The following is a 9,072-nucleotide window of genomic DNA, read 5'->3' on the forward strand; positions in this document are numbered from 1 at the left end:
AAACCCAGTATTGCTCTCAGTATTCTTCCAGTATTACACTTCAGAAATATTATATTTTACAATATATATAATAAACAAGATTATTTCTACTGTCATGAAAATGATTAGGGTGTCCTATTTAGTTATCAGTTGCAAATAGTTCCTCTATACTCTTTCAATATCGAGGAATGCGAGTAAAAATACACAACAGTATAAAGTACAGGAAAAAAACATTTATAATACTACTACAGTATCCACCATTGCAGACAACAAATATTTGTACTACTCTCTCCCATCTGTGTGCTTTTTTCTATAAGATTTCCCCGTCTCTGCTTTCAATTCTTGCCTGTTGTATGGTTCAATATCCTCTTTGAGTCATGCGACCTTCTCTCGCAACCACCTGATTGGTCGACCTAAATCGACCTTGTTAAATCTGTCGGGGTTTCCAAGCACGGGTGGAATCCCACTTCAAGCCTCACATCAACCCAGTCTGTATTTTAAGCCCCTGAGATTCCAGAGCAGATAGGAGGCTAGCCATTACACGCTAAGCTCCTCTAATTGATTCAGCATTGATCTGTAAAATGGCTTAAAAGGGTCACAAAGAAACACACGATGCTTTGCTGAGCTCATTTGAACTATTATGCTGACCAAAACAGCAACAAAGACTATTTTATCAGATGAATCCAACTGAAGGTGGCCTGTTGGCGTGACTGTTTAGTGCATTGGCCTTACAGTTATGGGGTCCTGAGTTCAAATCCAGGTTGATCTACCTTTGTGGAGTTTGCATATTCTCCCTGGGGCCTGTGTGGGTTTCCTGTGGGCACTCCAGTTTCCTCCCACATTCCAAAAACATGCATAGTAGGCTGATTGAAAACTCTAAATTGCCCATAAGCATGAGTGTGAGGGTGCATGGTTGTCTGTCTCCTCCTGCCCTGTGATTGGCTGCCCACCGATTCAGCTTGTCCCACCGCCACTGGCCCGTAGACAGCTGGGATTGGCTCCAGCACCCTGCGTGACTCTAATGAGGATAAAGCGGTTCAGAAAATGAGATGAGATGAGACATTGCATATTGATCTGAATTATTTTTACACATCTCTTTGTGTGTGTTTGTGTGTACCAATAGCTTAAGGAAGTGTGGGAGCTCAGTTGTGATTTAACGGCATTAGCGATTACTGGTACTTCAAGGGGTTGACAAAAGTCTCACTGTCTAAGCCTCTCTTTTGGATTTGCACCATGGCCGAAGAGAATGCATACACGCACGCAGAGAGCAACACACACACAAACACACCCCCACCCACCGATACACACATAGTTACTACTTACTGTGACAACAAATACTACATTGGTTTTGCATAGCATTTTTCTTGATAAGTTAAATCTAAAAAATCTATTTAGAAAAAATAGTATAGTATTCCCTCGATATACGTGGATAATGTTGAATAGATAATCAAATAACCACAAAGTAGGATAACTTCTATTATTTCGACCATATGTACATGTTTTCGCCTCTAAACAATATCAAGAAGTGTATAAGTATATATTAAATGTTACACAGTTATATGCATATGTACATTTTGTAATGTATGACCATAAATGTGTAAAAACTTTAAGTACTTTTCAGGCCAAGTCATGAGCAAGTAGCCTGGTGGAAAAAATCTGAAAAATATTTGGCCGACTCACATCTTTTTCATTTGAAAAGCAAATTGTTTCATTGGAGTTTATTTGGTAAATATTGCAAAAAAAACATGTAAAATATTAGTTACTAATTATAAGAAAAAGGAAAAACTGCAAAAGGCGTGCATTAGTGCATCAACTAGGCAAGAAGAGAGATAGTAAAAAGCACCAAGAACAAAGAGAATATGTCTAAAATGGCCTTGCCGTACTTTAAAATGCAGAAACTACAGATGAGTGGTGACTTTTTTCTCGACTTTCTCAACATAAAAGACACTGCGAGTGCGCTTGAGAGCCAGCGCCATTTTACTTTCTGTTTCATCCCTGCTTAAATCGAGAAGAGGGGGCGCTTCAAAGGGAACAGAGTGATGGATGGAGTGAAAATGCAGAATATCAAGGCGAATTTCATCAAATTGGATTCCCCCATTTATGGGCTTTTGGATTTTAGAGCATGCTTGCATTGGATTTGATTATAGTTACAGTTTTGTTTAGCCTTTTGAAGAACAGCCTTAGGATAAGCTTAAAGCAGATATCCAACTAAATTATTATTCCAAGATGATTGTATACTCCTTGTTTGGGAATATAACCATTAACTATATGTCATCCTTTGCGTCTCTTAACTCACTGCCGCCGTCCAATGACGATGATAGTAATGAAACATGATCATACACTGGGTGCCGTAGTTGGCTTCAATTGCTTTGTTTGTAATGGCACAATTGTCGTTGTGTTCTATTTGTGTTGTAAGATGACAAGGACCCACTACAAAACAATCTTATCTGTGCACATGGCATCTGACCTACATCTGTTGACATGTTGTCTTCATCACGGTGGCTTTGCATGCAATTGAAGTAATTTATTGGGTTTGGTTTCCTTATGGTATGACGCACGCCTTGTTTTTCTTCTCAGGCGCACAATTCTGTCAATTACATATCATGTTGTTTAGTTTTTTGGGTTTTTTTAAAATCAGCATGCATGTGTTTTCAAAGAATATCTTCAATTTTAACTACATGTGTGAGAACGTAGTGAGCCTCTGTTTTATGCGGGGAATGGGGGTGACGAATTTTATATTGTCTGGGAAATTTGTCCTTTTTTTCACTGACACAGAGGCGTGCAGTAACTATAAAGTGTCTGTTTTGTAAAGGTCTGTTCCTAATTTTTTCGGGCTACTTTATCCCGTTTTTTTAAGTATATTAGTGTCCATGTGCTGTATGCATGTGCATGTAACTATCATAATTGGTTAAAATAATGCACTTTTACGTGTTTGAGCACTATTTTCCCCATGCCATTTGCACCTTACATTGTATTCTTTGCATATTTTTCAACATTTGCTCTATTTTTAAGTTCAATTTTTTCTCCCTTTGTTTGAAACTGGCCTGCTACTTTTTGCAATACACTTTAAAAGATTGGAAAATTGCTTTGGTGTCCCTTTTAAGCCTATTTTAATGCATTCCCTTATCTCAGAGGTTATCAGCTTGCAGTTCACTGCTGATGAGTGAAATACACAATAAAAATGGTTTATTTATAGGCGGCTGTGACGGAATTGGTAGAGCTAGTGTTGAGTTACTGAAGGTTGAGCATTTTAAATCTTGTCTCTTGACTGCCAACAAGTGTTCTTGGGCAAATCACTGAATCCTAAATTGCTCCCAACGGACTGGAAGCAGCAGTGTGTGAATGTTTGTATAAATTGGTGATTGCTCGCTCGTCAGAGTAATGGTGTATCTACAGCGCTGTACATCTTCCGACTATTGCTGTGTGTTTGCTTTCTGAGTGATAGCTTCAATGCCTCGTGGTTTCCAGAGAAATTGGGCCAACGTGCACAGCTCACTTGTGATTATTTATTCCAAGTAAAACAGACAATGCAAGGGGGGAATATGTCATATCAAGAGAAATAGATCAAGTAGGAAAAGCGGCCAGCAGGCTCCATCTGGACTCGGTGGTGTGTGCAGTGGTTCTGCTCCGCATGTTGCCTTTGATACCCTCACAGCTGGACTCGATCAAAGTCACGTTTTGTGGTTTGTGTGTGTGTGTGTGTGTGTGTGTGTGAGTGTATGCATGTGTGTGTGTATGTGTGTGTGTATGTATATGTGTGTTTGTGTGTGTGTGTGAGTGATTAGACGTGTTAGGCCCATTGACTGTAAAAAAGAAGGTTAGACCTCTTTTTATGTGTGTACTTGAGCTCAACACTGTGTCACTTCCTAGTAGACTTCTTGCAGACCAACACAGACATCCACACACACGCACACACACACACACACACACACACACACACACACACACACACACACACACACACACACACACACACACACACACACACACACACATGTTTCCCATCGAGCTTTTTAATTTCCCTCCTTTTCCCCTCTTCCTCTTGGCTGTTTAAACAGCCGGCAAGCTGCCTCTAAAAGCCCTGATCTGTTTACACGATAGGCTGCCCGGTGCGAGGCTGTTTAATACACACTCATAAATTATACAAGAACTCTCAGCACGCTGGGATTGAATGAGCACTCCCGCCGCAACTATGACCCGCGCCAGAAAATCGGCTTTGCGTTGCTGCTGGATCTGTACCGACCTGAAACAATAGTCTGTTTTGCTGTTACTATAAAAAATTAAAAAAAATACAAAACTAACTTCATCATTTTTAACTAACATTTGAGTAGTTTACAACCAACGTTTTTAAGGCACCACATTTCTTGTGAAAAATGCCCACTTCGGGGTAACTGTAAACATTGACCCCAACTAACTTTGGGCCCCAGGCGGGGGACACCCTGATTTTGTGGCCAGCCAATGGCAGGACACAAGGAGACAGACAACCATTCACAGCCCCACTCATACCAAGAGGCAATTTAGAGTGTTCAACCAGTATACCATGTATGTTTTGGGGATGTAGGAGGAAGCCGGAGCACCCGGACAAAACCCACGCAAGCTCAGAACATTCAAATCTAGCCCCCGATCTCAAAACTGTGAGGCTGAGGCCCTAAAGTTGTCATAACTATACCTTTTGAATCAACCTCACCAAGCCTTATCTGTCCACCAAACAATCTTTTCTCAATTTTTTGTCGACATCTAAAGGATTTTTTTTAATATCTTACATGCTAACTGCTTAAATAACAACAGGTGAGGTTCTGCTTTCATGTGATGCAAACCACATGATATGTTTTTTCATCCACTGAAACGTATATGGTTCACATTACTTTCCGGTAAAATGTGCGCAAAATATCTGCAGTTTTGCAGTAGTCTTTGAAAGCCCTTTTTCTACCAGTGGTAAACGATTTGGTTTTGCTTCGCTCACATGGAAATAAGTGTAATAAAAGCATCACCCTTCATCAAATTCCTTGAAATTCTTTTAACACGCCTTCTCAGAGGGGATAAAATCCTGATGACATTCGTCACGGCCTTAGATAAGAAAAATAAAGTGTTTAGCCTGTTATTGAAGGTCACACTTTCCATAGTGTCCGTTCTGATAAGATCTGATGCAATTTACTATAGCGTAGGAGTTGGGGAAAATAACACATGGATTGTTCATTCATTCATTTTTCATGTCGCTTTTTTAAGAGTCACGAGATGCTGGAGACTGTTACAACTAGCTACGGGTGGTAGTTGGGTTACACTTGTAAACAGACGCTATCCGTCCCCCAGAACCTGGTTGGGACTCAAACCCGCATGCACCCATTACCCACAGGTAATTGGTTTCCAGTCAATTGCAAGGCACAATGAGATCAACCATTCCCACACACATACCTACAGACACCCAGGAGAGTTCAATGAGCAGAATATTCACATTTCTGAGCTGGAGAGAGGTTGAACCCTTGATCTCAAAACCGTGTGGTGGACGTGTTAACCGCTCTCTCTCAACGGGCTGCAATATGCTTCATATCATTGCATCATAATCATTCACAGAATGAAAAAACAACCCGAACTTGTATATCTCGGAAAGGTACGAAGGGGTGACTCCATCATGGCTGATGGGGGCATCTCGGCATGGCCTACACAAACGCATTTTGGATTAATTTTTGCAAAAAAACGTGGCATGACAGGTGCCTGCCTATAATGCAAAGCTGAACTGCTGCGTGTCATTGGCATTATGTATGAGATTGTAGAGCATGAAGATGATGTCCTCTGTTGATCAACGTTGTACAGTGAATTGGACACGGACACAGACACAGACATGTGACATGGCCATTTACTGATTAGATAAAGTGTAATGTGTGACAGAGCGTCTCACATTATAGTCGCTTCATAGATATCCTGTGAGAAAAGATCCTCGTCCAGCTCTGATGGCCAAATAAATTGACATTGGAGTGCAAAACAACAAAGGACTTGAGTAATAAACCAAGGAGGAAATAATTTCCAGTGTTACCTTGAATGTAAGCAATAAAAAGCTTGCAATGCTGTACAATTTCAGACGAGGGGGAAAAAAACAAGCATTGGAACACAAAGACGCATAAGGGTACGTGTTGCCAGAAACCTGAGATATTTTGATTGGATTGATGGGGTATGTTGATAAAATTTGGGTTGCTTTTTACAATTCAAGTTGATTTATTTTGAAAGTTTAACTTGTATAGTAAAGTTCAGCTGTGCATTGCTTGCTTTTACACTGCCTGTACTTTATGCAAACAGAAAAGATCCGCACATTTAAGCACGAGTCGCAGATGTGGGTGGGGCTTAAGCAATTCAAATAGTCCCATTAAAAAACAAATACAAGAGCCATAGCATAACAAAAGCAAGACTTAGCCTCCATGCAAACCACTATCTGTTGATCCACACACACACACACACCAACACGCAGGCTCATGAACTTGAATACACTGGCACACACACATTTGCATAGAAGTTGACGCACAAACAGTGGGATCTCTCTGCAAAGCAGCTCGTTCAGTCATTATCCGTACGAGCCTCTTATGTCCACTCCAGGCTCGGTGAGCGGGTCAGCGGTAAAACAGACACTTGGTCTGCTCCTCCCCTGTAAAAACAAAGCACCCTGCCGTTTGTTTTTCAGCCCCGATAAATTACAACGAAATGGGAGGCATCATTTGCAAACCAAATGAGATTCGTATGGGTTCTTGTCCGCCATCCAAAGCAGGGGCTAATTGTGTGCTTCTCCCACTCCAAAACAAATGACTCTAAAAGCAGAGAGGGAGAGACTCCTGGAATGAATACAAGGGAGGGATGAGCTATTTGTTAAAGAAATTGTGCAAGCTTGCTAACTTCAGTGTAGTTACTGGAAACACGGTCTGCGATCAATGGTAGCCTTGAGCTAAGCCATTTGGCTTTTCTACCTAGGTTGCCTAGAGAGGAGCCATTTGACAATAAATTTGGTAAATGAGCAATTACTGGCAAGTACTAACGGTTTCATTAGAGGGAAACGTCTATTATGCGAGACAGGCTTCAGGAAATGATGGGCCATCACTCAATCAAAGTCTTGACTTCATTCAAAGCCTTGAAATCAATCAATGCCATCAAAGCATTACAAGCTTTAGAACTACAATCTCTAGAGTCTCTTCCTTGTTGTGCGACTGGAACCCTTGCCCAGTTATGGTAAGACATTCCAGATGTACTTTCATTGTAGGTCACAGGTCACAAAGCTTAATGCCAAATTTGTCAGGTTTGGTTGCATTGTTGGTCAACAAGTGGATAGATCAACTTGTGTCTTTCTTCTTCTTTGTATCTATATATAGGGATCTCTAACAAAGCCCCTATTATGTATACAAACTCTTTGGCTAAGCTTTTGTCATGGTGTCAAAGTACATACAGCACTATATGGTCAAGACCTTGATTGTGAGTAGGACTGAGAAATCAGTACTCACTCATTCTCTGTGTTCAAAGCAACTGAGGTCAGGCCCTTTCTTCTTCCCGTACTCGCGAATAGATTCAGTGGCTACTCTGGTTTCTTACCTTGTTCAGAAAGAATACGTAACATTCACTGAAGACATAGAAGTCCCATGTGATTGACAAACAGTCAATTCAAGGTGTACCCCACCTCTTGCCCAAAATCTAGTAGATCACCAGTAAAGAGCAAGCTCTTGAATAGGAATGGATGGATTTCTGCATGAATCAACCTAAAACACCAGCTGAGCTCCCAGCTGTCAAATTTTCCATACGATGTTGCATTCTGTGTATTTGACTTATACTCAAGACAGATGGCTTGATTTGTCCATATTACGTGTTCACTTGTGGTATACTAAGATAAAAAAAATCCAGTTAAAATGATAATGGTCTGTCCTGTAACTTTAGAATAAGCATTCTGTGTTCATAATATTATTCAATTATTACCAATAAAAGCCTGTCTTTTTCTTTTAGGGGAAAAATGGTAGTACATGTTTAACAGTTGAAATCCATTGCTCACCGACAATAACAATCTAATCACATCAACAATCTCTTTGAAAAGGGCCCAAATGTCACAAGTAAAAGCGGACCCCAGTTCTAACAATAAATTCCCACCCCAAAAATGACTGGTGGTAAGTGTAATTAACTCAGTTCAAAGGCGTTAACACATGGGAAAAGCAAGAAAACGGTCTTCCAAGTGCCTTCAAGTGAACAAATACATGCCTAAGCTCAAACAAAGAAAAGGACATCTTGGGAACTATCTGTAATTATTACACATAAGAGACTTGCTCACAACCGCCTGACCAATTTGACTCAGCCACTAGCCAAGACAGCAGCATAATAACACATTTTAAAAAAATGCTCCACCATCAGTTAGAAGTAGTGCATTAACAACAACTATCAAATGGACATTTAAGAGTCACTAGCCAAAATTGCAACTCTTGTACAAGTGTACAAAAAAGATCTGATCATTTTTTTGTGTTTTTGGGGGCGGAGTTGTAAAATTAGAACTTATGTCTGGTATTTCCGTTGATTTCAAAGGCGAAATATATTTGACGTGCATGTTTTGAATTAGGTGGCCCGGTGGATCAGTGGTTAGGGTGTCAGCCTCAGAGTTGTGAAGTCGAGGGTTTGATCCCGTGGAGTTAGCACGTGTACCCCGTGCTTATGTGGGTTTTCAGCTTGGATAGTCTCCAGCACCCCTTGTGACAATAAATAGTTCAGAACTGTTGTTTTGAATTATGAACATGACCACAGAACAAGATGAACTCTGAAATCGCAGCACAATTATATTCAAATAAATGAATGAAATTCTGCACGTTTCATTTAGTCTTAAACTTTAGCAAATAGTGACCAGGTGTCACATTACAACCATTTAGGGGACACCCCAAATGGAATCGAAGATTCACAGCTATGCACATTATTGCATTAGCTTCTTTTGCAGTTCACTGCTGTGTCCAACTAATACCACCCACTGCAAAACACCTGTGTGTGTGCGCATTTGTCTGTTGTGAGAGCTGTGTGCAAAAAGGTCACGCCTGGTTCCAGTCAGGAGTCTCTCATATGCACTGGATCAGCCGAGGTCAGGGGGCAAGA

At 40.6% G+C, this 9,072-nt stretch overlaps 1 long non-coding RNA gene across 2 annotated transcripts; it reads right to left on the reverse strand.

Annotated features, from left to right (window-relative positions):
* Positions 1-6,438: 6,438 nt before the first annotated feature.
* Positions 6,439-7,138, reverse strand: LOC144196004 (uncharacterized). Of its 2 annotated transcripts, none has more exons than XR_013326194.1 (3): positions 6,999-7,138; positions 6,692-6,773; positions 6,439-6,613 (listed from the first exon to the last, which is right to left on the reverse strand). It is a non-coding gene; the product is annotated as an uncharacterized LOC144196004 (long non-coding RNA). The 2 variants fall into 2 exon arrangements; XR_013326195.1 differs by having other exon boundaries at positions 6,692-6,797.
* Between the last annotated feature and the right edge of the window lie 1,934 nt (positions 7,139-9,072).

This window comes from Stigmatopora nigra, chromosome 4 (genome assembly GCF_051989575.1).
Source record: "Stigmatopora nigra isolate UIUO_SnigA chromosome 4, RoL_Snig_1.1, whole genome shotgun sequence".
Taxonomy (NCBI): Eukaryota; Metazoa; Chordata; class Actinopteri; order Syngnathiformes; family Syngnathidae; genus Stigmatopora; species Stigmatopora nigra.